Raw genomic sequence first — 17897 nt, 5'->3', positions numbered from 1 at the left:
TGCACTCTGTAGGTAAAACTACAGAGAGAAAAAGACTGTTCTCTCACAAGGCTAAAAGAAAACAGTGCCAGAGACTTTTACACAAAGACATTGTGGTGCAACCAGCTAACCTGGAGCTGTGCATCCACCCTGCATCCTTTGCCAAAGGACCTTGGCCAAGGGATCTTGATACCAGTGATACCGGCCGGTGTCACATGGCTATGTGGACAGGGACTTTCGCATTGTTATGTTATGTTTGCATTGCACATATGTTCCACATATTCTGTTATATAGTGGTATCTTCAGATACCAGCCGGGGAGTGTCATGGAACAGAAATACCCATGTCTGCCTTCTCTGTTTTAGCCTCCCCTTTCCTTGGCAGTTCTGCCTGCTAGCTGTACTTGGATGTTACTTTCCTTGCAGTTTTACTCCCAGTGCAGATGGAATGGGTACATTATGTAGCCCCTTTTCCTTCCAGTCTGTCACACCCCTGGTTGCTCTGGCAACATCTCCAGTCCTCCAAGTTAATGGGCTTTCACACTCCCCCCTGTCCTTGCTGACAGTTAGTGCAGTCTCACTTCACTTTTAGTGTCACCCTTGCCCCTCACTTCCTTTTCCACCTAAGATCACAGTGAGTACAGACCTGTCTGCATCCACCCGTGGTAAGGCCTTTCTGTCTTACCGTAGTCTAACCTCATAGAAGCATTCCACATAGAGAAGCACTCTGTCTACACTACACCTACAAGTTCCTGTTGTTTACTACTTCTGCAATAAAGTTAAGAAAGACATTAAGGACTTGTCATACTTTGGAAGAGGGAAGACATGAGTTAAAGCTAACTGAAGCTATTCATACCTCAATACGTGACCCTAGCTTCAGAATACATTTTTTTAATTAACTGTATTCTTCAGTGCATTCTCTCTCGCTATTATTGAAATGTGCTGAGAACTCCTTCGATTATTTTCTATATTCTTTTGGAATTTTCGGTATTCCTTTTTGTCCTCGTGCACCTACCTCTAGTTTTGAAAGAGTATTATTGATTGTGTGGTGATGTCTGACATTGTATATTATAACATAATAATACTATTCAGTATAATAAGGATCTAAAATAACATAATAATACTATTCAGTATAATAAGGATCTAAAATAACATCATAATATATACAAGATAATAATGATCCATAATAAAATATACTGTATAATAATCCATAATAATAATAAATACGACATCATAGGGATTCATAATACAATAATACTATACAGTATAATAAGGATCTATAATAATATATAAAAGATAATAATGATCCATAATAATAACATAATAGTGATATATACTGTAGAATAATGATCAATAATATAATAATACTGTGACAGCTGGGCTGGGCTCACTTAGGCCATTATTCTATGTGAGAAGGACGTCCGTATAATGTGTAGTGTATACAGGTGGTGTTACTAAATTTTTAGACCCCCCCTGCAAAAATCTTGAAAGAGCCCCCTAAACAAACAGTCCCCATGTCAGCGACATTACGAACACCACCACTCACACACCCTGTTCTCATTCTCTCACAGCATCCTCACTGTTCCCATTCTCATCCTCATTCTTCCCAGGGTTACCACCTCTTCGGGTTTGACCCGGAGACTCTGGGTTTCGGGCTCTTACCTCTAGGCTACGGGTTGCTGCTGAGTGTGGTGCGGGGGTGGCAACTCCGGCATTCTCCTTCAATTCCGCCTCCAACTGCAGTGAACATAGCTGCCTGGCGTCAAATGACACCGCGTTGCCATGGCAATGTGGTGCTGCGTAGCATCATGCGCAGCGTAGCGTGCGTAGCATCATGAAGTCACGTAGTGTCCAGTTGCCATGGCAACGCTGCATCATTTGACGCCAGGCAGCCATGTTCATTGCAGTTGGAGGGAGAATTGCAGCAGGATGCCATCAAGTAAGGGATTTTTTTTAATTTTCTCCGTGTTGGCCTTCAGTAGACGATGGCAACCCTGACTATTCCCCCTCTCATCCTCACACTCACTCCCTTGACTGTCTCCCTCTCTCCCCCCCTCGTCTCACTCACTTTTGTACTCTTCCTGCCTCTCTCCACCACCTCTATCTGCCCACTCATTCAATCTCCCCCTCCTCTCTCCCTCACACAGCCCTGCTTCTCACTCAATTCCCCACCAGACACATACTCTCACACACTCAATTCCCATCCACAAACACACACCCTCAATCACAACACACAAACTCAATCACAACACACACCCGCACACTCTAAATCACAACACACACTCACACTCTTATTCACAATGCACACCCACACAATCACAATGCACGCCCACACAATCACAATGCACACCCACAAAATCACAATGCACACCCACACAATCACAACACACACAATCAATCATAAGGCACATACTTGTAACCCCTCTTTATTTGGCTCTACCTCATGTGACCCTTATACTTAGGGCCACCACATAACATACTGTACACAGCATTCTTATAAACCTCTACATCAGGCCTGCACAACTCCAGTCCTCGAGGGCCGCAAACAGGTCAGGTTTTCAGGATATCCCTACTTAAGCACAGCTGGCTTAATTAGTGGCTCAGTATGACTGAGCCACTAATTGAGCCAGCTGTGCTTAAGTAGGGATATCCTGAAAACCTGGCCTGTTTGCGGCCCTCGAGGACTGGAGTTGTGCAGGCCTGCTCTACATGCTAACTAGTACTGCGCCTATAATTATATGATAGTCACTTTAGCAGAGCTCACTATCCTGCTGATATTATCTGTTTCTTCAGTGTAGGGGAATTCCTTCCTTGGACTAACTGTATCCTGGGCTTTTCCTCTTGGCTGGCAGTTCCTCATTGTGTGTTTGCCTATTTTAAGGGAATAAATCACTGTGCTTTCTTCACTGTGCAGCAGTTCACCACTCTCTCCACTCCCCAGGTTTCTGTCGGTCCGCTGCAGAGGGCTCTGCAAGCGGCCTCACACTCTTAGGGCTCATCCAGGGTGGCGCTGAGCGGGCGCGCACGCTCACGGTAGACACGTTGCGACAATGCACAGGTCATGCGTGAGCGGGCGGGTGCGCCTGCTCGGCGCTCAGCTGCTTGCCGAGCGAGCAAATTTGAATTTGCCGCTCGCAAGCGCGTCACGTGAGCGGTTCGCCTAATGAGGACGAACCAGCTTCGTGACGTCGGGGCCGCGCCCCCAGACACGCAGCCGGCCAGGAAAAGCATGGCCGAGCAGGGCCTCTACCCACCCTGGACAAGGCCTTATCTCCATTGCAGATCTGATCTCACAAGATGGCTGTCTCCCAGTCTTAATGTTTCACTCCCTCTCATAGTTCCTTCTCCTTCACCACTTCTCTCACTGGCTGATCATAGTCACATGTCCTAAAGAGAGCATACCAGATAAGGGGGCAGTGTCTTGTGTTGCTTGCAGACAAAGGGGGGTTACATACTCAAACAATGTTTGTGTAGAACGGAGCACAGCCGCAGCAAGACAGGAACAAAAAGATCATAACTGGGTAACTCACATAAAAATATTATTTATTGAGCTTACATAAGCAATGTACAGGTTAAAAAAAAACACCTACGCGTTTCGCGCTCCTGTCCTTTAGCAAGGTGTAGGGTATATGGACAAAACTTGCATTTTTATAGATGCCGGTACCTCGGAAGTGACGTCATCGACCTGCGACCTTTCAACACGTCGCTCCAGAGGTGTGGTGGACAATGTCACTCCCTATTGGTTACCAAGGTCAGCTGACCACAAAAAAACTTTATTTGTCTTGGCTCTGTGTCTCCATGTACGGCTCTTACAGGCGATCGTGCAGTTTTTGTTTTGTTTTTTGTCTTTTTATTCGGGTGGCAAACACATTACATGCTACTTAATACATACTATCATAATCCATTGATTACAACAATTCAAGAACATACAGTATATAGCATAAAGTTAAACAGCAATATCATCACCCTTTTTTCGTACCATTAGTTCGGCTCTCGGCCGGCAGCCAACCTCATCAAACATAGTGGCAATAGTCTACCTACCTACTACTATGCTAGCAGTCATGGTACAACTTTAACAATTTAAACCTAACCTACATATACTTACTCGGATAGTCTCTACTTTTGGGTAAACTGCGAGTCTGGTGGAGTGGATTGATCGGTGTTTCTGGGATCAGATTGTGTGCTATTTAATATTAATTAAGGTTTGAGCTAAGATTTGAGGCAGGACTTTAGAATGTATATCTGTCAATATATGGCTATGAGTTTTGTTGAACCCCGCTGACCCCCCCCCCCCTCGTAAGCCTCGATGGATCTTGCAACCTCTGATGGTTATCTGGGTTAAGAACTTTGTTTGCTCTAAACTTTTTTGGGGGTCTTGTACTGGGAATGAGTCTATAATCATGTCCCATCTGTCATGGTATTTATCGTATTGGCAATCTCCTTTCTGGTCTTTTTGTAATTTTCTCAATGGTAACAAGCCTGACTGTGACGATAGCCTCCACAGGTGCATTAATATTACACAAAAATAACTGGGTTTGAACTGAAACGAGTTTTAGATATAATAAAGTGAGTTTATTCCTTAGGATAGGTGAACACATGAATAATACAGTAACAGACAAGAAGTACACTTACTTAGGGGTTGGGGAATGAGAAGTTTGATGTAGCATTTCTCTTCAGCAATCAGGTAATCATCAGATGATAAATTGAAGACTAACAACGAACAACCAACAATGAAGACTAACAGCTAAGGATATATGGGAACAGCAGTTTATATACCTTTTGTCCCTCTATCATTAACCTTAAGTACCTGTGATTGGTTTCCCATTATCTCCAGCCAATCTTTGATGGGGGAACACATTTTAGGACAGGCCCCCCTCCTAGCTGGCACATGCGCAGTAGAACTCTGGGGTCTCATTTCTGTAACCCCCCATAGGCAAATGGAATGCCAGCCAGTCTACCCATCTGGACCTCTAGCAAGATATCCTTTGTTGGAAGGTGATAACTGGGACACTTGGAGACTGCTCTGGCTGGAGCCTCCTCCGCCCTTAAATCATCAGGGAGGGTGACAAGACCCTTTGCACAACACTTAAATCCCAGACATTGGGGCGCCTCTGGGGCCATTCTATCCTGGTAGACAAAGGAATTTCCTCTGAGTCTTTGTCCATACCTTGGGACACAGTATTAAACATAAAACATAAACGTATTAAAATATCCGGTTCCATTGGGTCTAGCAGAACCAAACTTCCCAGTTCTCATGGCCGGAACTGGGACACCATGTGATCCAAAAAGCGACTTGCTACGACCTATGGAACCGGAGTTACACAAATGCACATTAAATCATTTTTCATTTTAATACAAAAAACTCGGCTAAAAAAGAAATCTCAGCTTTTCACTAAATCCCCATTGAAAACAACGGGCTTCTCCGCCATAGACTTTCAATGGTAAATTGCCGCCATTGAGGTCAATGGGGTTTCTCCGCCATTGAAGTCTATGGGAAAAGTCCCGAACTTTCAAGGGGGTCCATACTCCGTCGGGTTGGTCCAGGAGGGTCAAGATGGTTCCACAGTGATGCTGGAGCAGTGACTGCAGACACCCCAAACCTCGATCCGCTGGGCCCTCCAGAACCGGAGATATGGAGTACCAAAATACAGCATTTCACACTTAGTCATTTTTCTGAGCCGTTTCTGCCGCCGCCGGCAAAGCCTATGGCGCGACCCGTTCTTCTCGGTTCGACCCTTATCGGGGGTCCAGTATTTGGGGACCCGGTTGTGGTCGAGTGGGGGGGACGCCTAGGGACTAGGGGCAAAAAGAATTTTATTCCTAGGGGCCCTAGAACTGTTTATTCCCACGCCACTTGACGTTGACCTTGACTTGTAAGTGATCAAAGCTCTCCTATTGAAAATGTATCCGCTTTGCGGTTTGCGGTCTGGACGGCAGCCAACTTGTTCTTCGAAAGTTACCTCGAGGAACCTCCATTGAAGTCGATGAGCCCATTGACTTTCAATGGGAAACCGCCGCTCTCCCTCTCGGACGCCACCTGCTGGTCTTTACAGGAAACAGGACTAAAACAACAAGATTCTCCATTAGAATGCATGGAGCCCTAATGGCGGCCAATGGGGACCTGCAAAATGGTGCCTGAAAAGGCGGGAAAACTTCACAAAGAGCTATAATCATTAAAGGACTATTAACCCTTGTGTTCCCGGATGGATTCCAGTGTGTGTGTGATGCAGACACTGAGTAAACCAGACATTACAATGGAACAGGGGAATACACATGTACATGTCATTACAGGGGTTAAATCACTGTTCTGGGTCTTAGCCCAGTTAACCCTTTGACTCCCGGGTGAGGTCAGGGGATGGCCAAATGGAGTGTAACCCCTTTAATCCCGGGCCACCCCCTTTCTCCCTCTACACTGAGCAAAAGAGATGTAATCAATTCTATGTTTGGGGGGTACTGGGTCCAACCATTTCAACATGATCGCTTTCCTGGCTGTCAAGAGAATCAGCTCTGTTGGGATTATAGCCTTCCTGTTACTATTTATCTTTAAAACCGTCGGTTCCATGTTGGCGAAAAGCAGAGGTGGCAAGTGTCCCTCCCAACTCATTGTTGTAACCTCCTGTATATACTTTAGTATTTGGGTCCAGAAGTCTGCTATCTTGTCACAGGACCATAGACAGTGTTTAAGGATAGCCTTGTCTAGATTGCATTTAGGCCTTATGTATCCGTTTGTATTGCATTTCCCTCCAATTTTCTATCTTATTATTCTGCAAACTCTTTTATATCCCATGATAAGTTCTTCCATTGATTCTTGTTGCAAGCTTTCAGATTCTTTTTACTGTTTTTTTCCCCCATCTCATTATCTCTGGTTAATTTGTATATCTCAGCCAGAGCGTGTCTGGAAGCATCTTTCTGTGTAAAATATTTATCAAATGCATTATGCTTCAGAATATATTTTGTATAATCCTGAAGGCTTTTGCAATAGTTTATTACTTGAATATATGGCAATACTCACAGGTTGTGTTAGGAACCGCATAATGGTCATGCCATGATGTGGCTGCAGGCTTATATTGCTTTGGCCAAAGGGTTTAACTAAATGACCCTTACTCATGAGAATACAAACATGTAAGTATTTTACTATGTATTTTCTGTCACATTGGATGTAGCATTGGGTATTTTTGTCTTTTGTTGTACACAATAAAGCTTAGCCAATGTCTTTGGATGGGGGGCTGAGATCGAGCCAGGGCACCATCCAACTGAAGAGTGGAGCATTTGGCTGTTCCCCCAGCCAGAGCGGTACCAACCAAGTGGGGGATTTCGTGCCGGGTGGGGAAGTCATTGCCGAGCTTTAGCTAGTAGACTCTGCTTCCATTTCTATTTCCCTCCAAAGCCCTTTAACTCTCTCCCCCCTACCTCCAGCCCTGATTAGCCAATGCAGACAAGTCCTCACATCCTGATTGGTTCATGAGCAGCACCCGCACTGTGATTGGTCGCCTACCCATCTACCATAATTTCCTATGGCAGCGGGGAATCTATGTAAGGGGAACCCCATCAGCATTCCAGAGCGTATTCTAACCCTGACGTGGAGATTAAATAAATGGTATGCTCCGAAGCTGTGCCGGAAACACCTCAAAATGAGGCTATGAGCCTAGCCAAGCAGGAAATTCAAAAGTGCTTTTGTGCTATGGGACTGTGTGTTGTCGTAGAAGCGGAGAGCAAGACTTTAAAGCAGGAGATTTGAAAGTACTCTACTGCGAATCGTACCAGAGAGGTCTGGGCGGTCCCTACCCCAACAGAGTGTGGAAGCAAACCCTGGATAAGCCTTTAATTTGGTGCTCAGTACCTAGTCAGCTAGGATTTCCCCCGTATCCCCCTTGTTTTGTGAGTATAGCTCTGACCTGTGTTTTTGTCTTGTGCCTGCTGGCTCCTCTTGGAATAAAAACTCTTTATTGAACTGATTTTGTCCTTTCTGGTGCCTTGATCCAGGTGTGAAGTTCTGGTCTTCCGTGACAAGCTCACTTTGCCAGTGCCCTCCAGCTAGCCAGCTAGGAGTTTCCCTGTAACCCTGTATTTGGTTAACTATTTCTGTGCTTGTTGTATTGTGTGCCTCGCTGTTTGCTCCTGCTAAATAAACTTTGGTTTATAAAATACTTGTGTTCTGTCTAGTGAAATAACTATAGATGACCAACCGCTCAACCTATTTTAAATCAAGAGGTACAGTAGTTATGTGATACATATGCATCGGTGCATAGGGACAACCATTAACCTATTAATCAACAAGTGTCCAGCATTAAGCCTACACTAGATCCCTTACTATGCTGCACTCTAGATGTAGAAATATATTGTGACTTAAATAGTCATGAAATCGTAATAATCTTATTATAGCAATGTGAAGCAGATAATTAACTACTTAAATAGCAATATTACCAAGAAAAAACCTGACGAGATTGGTAAAGTATTGAGGTCATCAATTACATAGTATGAAAAACAATATATTTTTAATGATGATAATAATAAACAACGACGCTACTGAGTATATGTACCTGGAAAACTGCCAGAGTTATCCCAATCTTCAAAAGTGGGGACAAAAACACTGTCTCAAACTACAGGCCAATCTCCCTTCTCCCAATCCTATCCAAAGTCATGGAAAAATGTGTCCACTCCCAATTAAGCGATTACTATAACAAGACAAAGTTCCCTAGCCAATTCCAATCTGGCTTTCGTCCCAAACACTCCACCGTAACTACCCTGCTAAAAGTTTGCAATGAAATCCAGTGTGGAATGGAACGGGGACAACTCACTGGTGCAATATTCCTAGATTTTGCAAAGGCTTTTGACACAGTTGATCATGCTATCCTGCTTAACAAACTCCAGAGCTCTGAAAAAGGGGAATATGCTTTAAACTGGTTTCAGTCCTACCTATCAGGTAGATATCAACATGTGTCCATCTCAGGCTCTAACTCCAACCCCCTGGATATCACCTATGACGTCCCGCAAGGCTCTGTTCTGGGGCCCCTCCTCTTCTCAGTGTTCATCAATGATCTTCCCACAGCTTGTAAGGAAGCCACAATACACATGTATGTAGATGACACAATCCTATATGCACACAGCCATAGCCTCTCTGACCTTGAACACATACTTCCGTCTGACTTTTTGAGACTCGAAAACTGGATTTCCCAAAACAAACTGTTTTTAAACACTGACAAGACTGTAACAATGGTATTTGGGACCAAGACTAAATTTTTAAAGCTTCCAGTGACTGAGCACCAGATCAGAACCAACACTAACACCACCCTAACTCCTGTTACTAGTTTTAAATACCTGGGCATATGGTTTGACTCCCACTTAACATTCGGAATGCACATTGATACCCTAACATCCAAAACCTATGCCAAACTAGGGGTACTTTACAGGAACAAATCCTCCCTAAGCCTCTGGTCAGAAAGCGTATTGCACAACAATAATGCCAATTATCGACTATGGAGACATAGTATATGGCTCGGCTCCCTAAACCCACCTTGGCAAACTTGACACCCTCTACAATTCAATTTGTCGTTTTGTTCTCCAATGCAACTACAGCACACATCACTGCGAAATGCTGAAAGAACTAGATTGGTCATCACTTGAGTCTAGGCGCAAAGTTCACCTTTCCTGTCTTGCCTTCAAATACTTTCTGGGCAAGCTACCCAGCTATCTGAACAAGGGCCTCACCCCTACCACATGCAACATTCATCATCTGAGCTCTGACTCCAAAAGACTGTTCATGGTCCCAAAGCTCAACAAGTATCCGGCCGCTCCTCCTTCTCTTACCGTGCACCCCAAAACTGGAATAACCTACCGGAGACTCTCACATCCACCACCAGTTTAAGTTCTTTCAAAACTAAGGCTGTCTCACATTTTAATCTGGTCTGTAACTGTTACATAAGCCTATAATATACATCTTCTCTAACTGTGCATTCAATGTATTGTATATAATGTATACCCTGTTCATTTATGTAACTGTATTTGTAACCATGTATTATTTGTCATATTAACTATGCCCAGGACATACTTGAAAACGAGAGGTAACTCTCAATGTATTACTTCCTGGTAAAATATTTTATAAATAAATAATGTACAGTTAATAATTTAAAAATCCCCTATGTGAGGCGATTTAGAGGTGCACAGTATTGGATAACCGGCAGTGAGGTAAGTACAATTCCAATAAGTGTCTCAAAGTAATATCTCAAATAGGGTAATCCGAGATACACCCCATATATAATGTGCCGTAATAATATATACAGTATAAAATGATCCAGGGTGGTCTTTCTATTATACCAAAGCAGCTAACAGACCAACACCTGAATATACAAAACCAGGATTGTAATCTGTGTGCATTTGAAGGTAAGTGATCAGTCATACCCCCATGTTGGTTTCTAGAACAGCATATTCATTTTCAAGGGAGTTCCAGATTTAAACAGAGCTGCAACAACATCATCTTGACCTAATTCTGAATTATCAGTGTAGTCTGTCCTGGCTTTACACTCCTGTCCCTAAGCATTCTTGGAATTTAGGCCCTTTACTTAGCGAGTATACGTATCTGGATGTGTATGCGTAGTAGACACAATGCTGAAGCATTGCCAACCTATCTTCAAGTCATGATGAACCTCTAGGTTAGTCCAGTCTAACCCCAGTGCTTTCTGGCTAGTAAGAGACCGAAAATCTCAATGGAAAATAGAACCATTATTTTGGAGCACACCTTTTAAAATCGATTTGCCGCTATTGTTTACTGACCCATCTGGCAGCGAGGGGGTTAATGGCGACCACTGCCGTTTGTAGCTGCTGATTCTTAAGGCTGCGTCCACACCGCCGCTGACCGCGCTAGGCGTTGTCAGCACGATCAATTTAAATTTGTCCGGCCACGCTCACGCGGCAGGCTTGAGAGCGTGCATGTACGCTCACGGGCGCTTGCCGAGACGAAATAAATTGACTTTGAGGTGCGTTGAGGGGTCACTCAGCCAATTAGCGCCAGTCACTGTTAGGCCACGCCCCCCCCTCCCCCCCCCCATGCGTACCCAAATAGTTGCCGGACACCCAGCACTCATGCTTGCAGAGTTGGTGATGTCACCACTCTCAAGCATGAGCGCGGTCCGCGGCACGGGGGACGTGATGCTCTTTAATCACTGCACAAATTCACTGACACAGAGTGATACATTCAGACACACTAATGCACACATAGACACATCGATACACACACGGACACACTGTTACACATACAGACACACCAATACACCCACCAACATACCGATACACCCACGGACACACCAATACAGAAACGCTATTACACCCACAGGCACACTGATACACATACACATATTTCCTTGTACTGCATCCTTATATATTACTTATTGCTATAGCTTTTCTGGTTCAACAAGTTATGTCCAATTATATATGTCAACAACTGAAGAGTGAAAATCAAGGCAGGAAATGTTTAGGCAGCAGAAAGTATCGTGTTCGTGCATGTTACACAATGCAGGATTTTTTTTTTTTTAATGCAGTAACTTGTTATTGAATTAACCTTTTCCTGGAGATCCCTCCCGAAACGCAGGAGAGTGTAAAAACAACCACATGGTGCATTAATCTCAATATCTTGTCCCTAAAAATATTACTGGAGGACTATGGGTACAGGTATGAGGCCTTTTTAAAGGACTTCACGTCCGAAACGCGTAGGAGGGTGGCACAACCCCCTTGAGTGATGTTTATGTATGGAATAAAATCATTTATTTTTTAACCCCCTGGCTCCCTGGCCGTGCGCTGCTTTTTTCTTTTCTCTTCGCAGGTATCACATTACTCTACTCACTCGCTGATTCCAGCATTAGGCTCTACATATGGATTCAAAGCATAGAGCATCGGTGCGCAAACTGGGGTGCGGGGGTGCGAGGCTGCCAGCGGGGGGGGGCGCGGTTTACAGAGGCCCCGCGCGCTTCCCGAAGGCACTTAAATTAAGTGCCGGGGGAGCTGCAGTGCCTCTGTAAACCTTTACTTACCTTTGCTCCACACGCGTCGCCATGGCAACTCTGCGTCAAATGATGCAGCGAGGTCATGTGACTTCATGTTGCTATGGCAACGTGACGGCATGACGCCCGAGCCGAGGTAAGTGGGGGTGAGGGCGGGCGCGAGGTGACCGCCGGCAGGGGGGCGCAGGGAAAAATGTTTGCGCCCCCCTGGCATAGAGGCTGTATTTTTATGTTTGAAGGGATTGCTCCCATTTTCAGGCACATTGCTAAATGGAGTTTTTGTTTAATTGATTTGTTTTCCTGGTAGAAAAGGGGACGAGGACAACTTAGACTTAACCCTTAAATGAATGCGGGTGGCAGTGTAATTAGTGTGCAGTGTAGCAGTTTTTAGGGTGTGAGTGCTCATTTATAGTGTGCTTGCCGGGAGGTAAGTAGGACAATTGAGCGGCCAGTTGTTATTAAACCCTTTCATAATTATATATAGTGATAATGTGATTAATAGTTGCTTGCACACTGAATAAAGCAGCTAATTACCTCTAAAAGCAATAGAACTTCTAATGAAAAAAAAGTTGCAATGGTCATAAAGTAGCAGCAATACTACTCCCCCCCCCCTTTTTTTTATTTTCTTAATTTTATATGTAATGCATGTGACAATGTATAATTCTACATTCTTACCTAAGCTGGCAATCGTTTGGTGTTCCTGTTATACAACTGTAAACATTCTGATTGACTGCCTAACATAATGGCGGCCTTCCAGTTTTAATCAATCCTTCAGTTAGTGTAACTCAGCAGCTACAATGTATCCTCATATTACTAAAAGTAACATTATCTATTGCTACAGTTTACAACTTAGGCTGCGCTTATAGTGCCAGCGACGCGACGGTGACATCACGCTGCGGTCGCTGGAAAAATCAAAATGACTTGACTTCCAGCGATCGCGACCAAGTTGTCGCGTCGCTTCTACTATGAGCGCACGTGACGGCGGCAATACATTTGTTTTGAAACATCGCCGGCACTATAAGCGCAGCCTTAAACTGCTGGGAACATTGGCAACAAATTATTCCAAACAGGAAAGTGTTGCAAGGATCTTGCACTGCTTGGGAGCTGGGCTAAAACTGGCTGTAGAAACCAAAGGATGCTTTAAAAGACACTACAAATGGCATTAAGTGTTGAATAAAACAACAACAAAAATGCAGTATTAGCGCAAATTTTTTGGTGTGCGCTCCCCTGCCTGGCAGCCCCAGCGTTCGCGCTCCCCCCTCGGTTAGAATCTGCGTCAAATGACATCACGGGTCATGTCACGTCACATGACCCGCCGCGTCATTTGACGTGCATTATCATGGCGACCTCACAGCGTCATTTGACATTGCGTTGCCATGGCGACGTGTCGCCGAAGACCCGGCTGCCAGGAGGTAAGGGACGTTACAGAGGCCTCACGCCTCCCCCGGCATTTAATTTAAATGCCTTGGGGAAGGGCGCAGGGCCTCTGTAACCGCTACACCCCCCAAGGAAATCTTTCCCCCCCTGAAGGGCGCACCCCCCAGTTTGCGCACCCCTGATCTAATAACTACAGAACTGATTTATTTAAAAAAAAAAAGATATAAGATGTTTTGCTGCTGTAAGTGCTTTCAGTATTGCAACTCCAGTATACAGTATGTTGGAACTGATCCATTAGCTGAGTATATGGTGGTTTTAAATTGTACTGCCAGTTCCGAGCTTGAAATTATCATAATTAGAATTCCACATGGGGGATGAAGCCAAAATAATAAATGAATCCGCAGGAGGGAAGTGTCAGTGTTCAGATCCTAGAAAAACACGAAGTTAACTTTACCGAGCTGTCAGCACATGTCCTGTGGGGAAAATCCCGAGTCTGTTCCCAGAATTTTAGACAGACGCCGTGAGCTGACATGCTAATGGCATTTTGTTTTCTTCTTGCGGAACTTGATAACATAATTTTTTTGGTTGTTGTTGCTTATGTAACGGTGTTTCCCCCACCGAATCGCAGATAGGGGCTGTTACAGGGTGTATGGTGCATATACCTGCTGGCAACAGGAGGGCTGAGTCGTCCGCCGATGGTAGTGGGGCACAGGAACAGGCTTCTGGGGTTCATACCCCACTTATCTCCTTAGCAGAGCAGCGCCTCCATCTGCCGTAGGCTCCAGGAACTGAAGGTGATCTCCCACGGTAGAACTTATTACCTCTCCCCCCAGTAAGGTCACGCACCAGGCAGGAGGTATAGTGCAAACAGGAACGGGTTTATTACTAAACTCTGCAGTAACAGTTACACGGCCATCTTCAGCCGGATACATTCTGTCAGGTCTGCTATCACTGGAGATGGTCCCTGGACCGTCACTACAGGCCAAGGGCACCTGCAGCCATCCTAGCTCTTCCCCACCTCCCTAGCCGAGGCAGAGGTAAGGTACACACTCACTCTCCCCCAAGGGGAAGAGGAATAGAGTAGGCCCAATATGCAGCCTTTCCAATGTGAGACCAGCCTTCCTCAAGTGGGGGAAGGAACTACTTAATTTGGGCGGTGTCTGCCTTTAAGTACAGCCAGGAGAGGGCACCAGGTCTGTCCCAGGATTGGGCAATCTAAGACCTGCTAAGACTGATAATAATAGTATATTTATAACGTCTCCACAAAACTGCTGCTATACCGCTCCTCTACCTGCTGCTATAGACGCTCCCTGTAACTCCTCCCACAACTGCTCCTATAACTCCTCCCATAATTACTCCTATAACACCTCCTCGAACTGTTCCTATAACTGATCCCTATGTCTTCCACAAGCTCCTGTTAATCGCTTCCAATAACTCCTCCCGTAACTGCTTTGCAATCACTCCCTGTAACTCCTGCACAAGCTGCTCCTATAACTGCTGCCTATTACTTCTCTCCTATCTGCTCCTATAATTGCTCTCTGTAACTCCCCCCGCAACTGCTTCCTTAACTTCTTCTTATAACTCGTCCCTTAACTTCTCCTAAACCACTGCCTATACTTTCAACAAATATCCTAGAATTACTCCTAGGAAAGAACTGGTGCTACTAAATGGATTCTAGCATGTCCTACACAGAAACCAGATATGTACTGCACATTCAGAAGTAAATAATGCACTCCTCCCTCCACTGTTCCTCTACTGAATAATATAGTGCTGTTATACACCCCACTTGAAACGTTGCCTGCGACTATCACGGGTAGGGGCTAGATGTGGTAAGGAGGAATAAAATAGCAGTGATACTGCCGTGTCTCCTGTTGAGAAACACAGGCTAAGTACACCGCTACCCTCCGCCACTGCCCTCCTACACCCGGTGTCACCCACGATCAAGAAATCCTCTCTGCGGAGGTAGGGGAAGGGAGATAAACACTCACAGTCTTGACTCGCCGGTCTCCGGTCTGCGATGGCATCAGTGAACTGTGAACCGGAAGAGGAAGTCAGCGTGCTCCAGCCCGAGGTATAATGAGCAAAAATAGAAATTGGTAAGGCGGTTCACTGCATGCACCAATAAATAACCTTTTATTTTTATTTGCGTGTGGATCCATTCATACCCCGGCGGCAGCAGTGAACCGCCTTACCAATTTCTATTTTTGCCTATACTTTCACCCCTTACTGCTCCTACAATTGCTCCGCATTACATGAATTTCATCATCATTAGTTTAACATGATAATACTCATTTGGTAACTTTGGTATATATATCTCCCATGATTTTCTTTTCTGGAGTGAAAGTCTTGCATCTGTAATGATGTCATTCGTGATCCATTGTGATTTTGAATTAATCCATTTGATGCATGGAAACATGGTCACTCAAGAACATGTCTAATGCCAAATTAAAATGCTGTAATCTAAAACGCTGTAATCCCTTAAAACATCAGTAAAAAAATAATCCTATTTATATAAATGGACATGGGGAATATTTAAAAAAATAAGTAGTACAGTAAATAGTGTGTGTGTGTGTGTGTGTGTGTGTGTGTGTGTGTGTGTGTGTGTGTGTGTGTGTGTGTGTGTGTGTGTGTGTGTGTGTGTGTGTGTGTGTGTGTGTGTGTGTGTGTGTGTGTGTGTGTGTGTGTGTGTGTGTGTGTTGTGTGTGTGTGTACACAAAGGATACTTCTCTTCCTTCAGTGTGGTTAAATGTATATCAAAAACAAAAGGCTTATATGCTGTGAAATGTGTATTCCCCGTGATGGACAATAATTCAGCTCCATTCTAATAAAATAGAATTTTATTTATTACTATTTTAAACAAGGAGATTTTACAGAGAAGTCTTTGAATAGAAATTATACAAGAGGAGGTCTATTTGTAAAACAAAAATATATTGATAAGGTGCTGTTTAGCCAGCGATAATAACGATATAAATACGATTACAACCAGATATAAAGCAGAAAATAGCCTTGAGAAGCAAATCCAGACCCATCAATACCATATGGAACAACACAGCAAACAAGGATAAAAGGTTGTATAGTGAGGTTAAATAACCAATATCCAGAGTATGGGTGTCCTGTCACAACATTCATATAAAGCACAGCTCCTAAGATATCACTAACTTCTGTGGGCTAATAAAGAGTAACTAGAGAGGAGAGAATCAGGGGGTCCTGCCAAGCGCTCCCACTTGGGAGCAGACTGCTATATTTAATGTATGACTTTGACTGCATTTCTAGACGTCTTTGACTATATATATATATATATATATATATATATATATATATATATATATATATATATATATATATATATATATATATATATATTATATATATATACCATAATACTGAGTTAAGTTATGGTGAGTAAAAAAAGTGACAAAAACCCTCCACAGGAAAGCAAATATGCAAATATAACTGTATGCTCATCTGCATGTCTTAGGCAGGTCTGCATTCCCGCCTTTCACCCTTATCACCCAGCATACAGCACTTCCACTGTAGCATGGGATTCTGGGAAATGACATGCAAATGAGCACACAGTGTCACTTTTTGCCTCAAAAACCATTTTAACATGGTTCCCTATAGGCTTAAGCTTGCTGCATGGTCATAGCTTTGAGCACAGCCAGGGTTAAGGTGCATACCCAGAAAACCACCCACAGACAGCTGTTTTGACCTTAATGGATACAACCAATACAAATGTATTACTGACAGGTAGGGGTAATGGCAGACTTGACCTTTATTTAAAGCAGTCACATTTACCCCTACCATCACACCTCCCCCCTTAAGCAGAGAGTTCTGGAGTAGCGACCCAAATGGGTTGATCCCCAAGCATGACACTTGAAGGTCAGAGTTTAGCTGCCCCTGGATCGTCCTGCCTTGAAAGTCCTTCGGCATTGCCGTGCTCATTCCCCTTCTTGTGATGTATGGAGAAGTCATATTGCTGTAAGGCCAGACTCCACCGCAGCAACTTGGCACTATCTCCTGAGACCCGCTGAAACCAGCTCAGAGGACTATGGTCTGTAATCACTGTAAAAGGGCAGCCATACACATACGGCTGGAGTTTCTGGAGGGCCCATACTATGGACATGTACTCATTCTCGATTGTAACATAAGCAGCCTTACGATCGAATAACTTGCAGCTTAGGTAAACGATTGGGTGTTCAACACCATCGGCACCCACCTCATTCAACACTGCACCGATACCAAAGTTAGAGGCATTGGTCTGAATCAGGAACTGCTTGTCATAGTCTGCAGCTGCCAGGATCGGAACTTTTGCCAGGGCAGCCTTGATAGCAGAAAAGGCACACTCACACTCCGGTGATCAGGTTAGTGTGAGGGAGCCGCTTTATAGTCAGGTCGGTCAGGGGTTTGGCCAGGGCATTGTAGTGGGGTACAAACTTGTGGTAATACCCAGCTGTTCCCAGAAATGCTAGCACCTGTTTCTGGGTCTTGGGAACTGGACACCCCACAATGGCTTCCACCTTGGCAGGCCCAGACTTGAGACGCCCCCTGCC

The sequence above is a fragment of the Ascaphus truei genome, chromosome 8 (genome assembly GCF_040206685.1).
Source record: "Ascaphus truei isolate aAscTru1 chromosome 8, aAscTru1.hap1, whole genome shotgun sequence".
NCBI classification, from domain to species: Eukaryota; Metazoa; Chordata; class Amphibia; order Anura; family Ascaphidae; genus Ascaphus; species Ascaphus truei.
Note: the sequence above shows the minus strand (reverse complement) of the source record.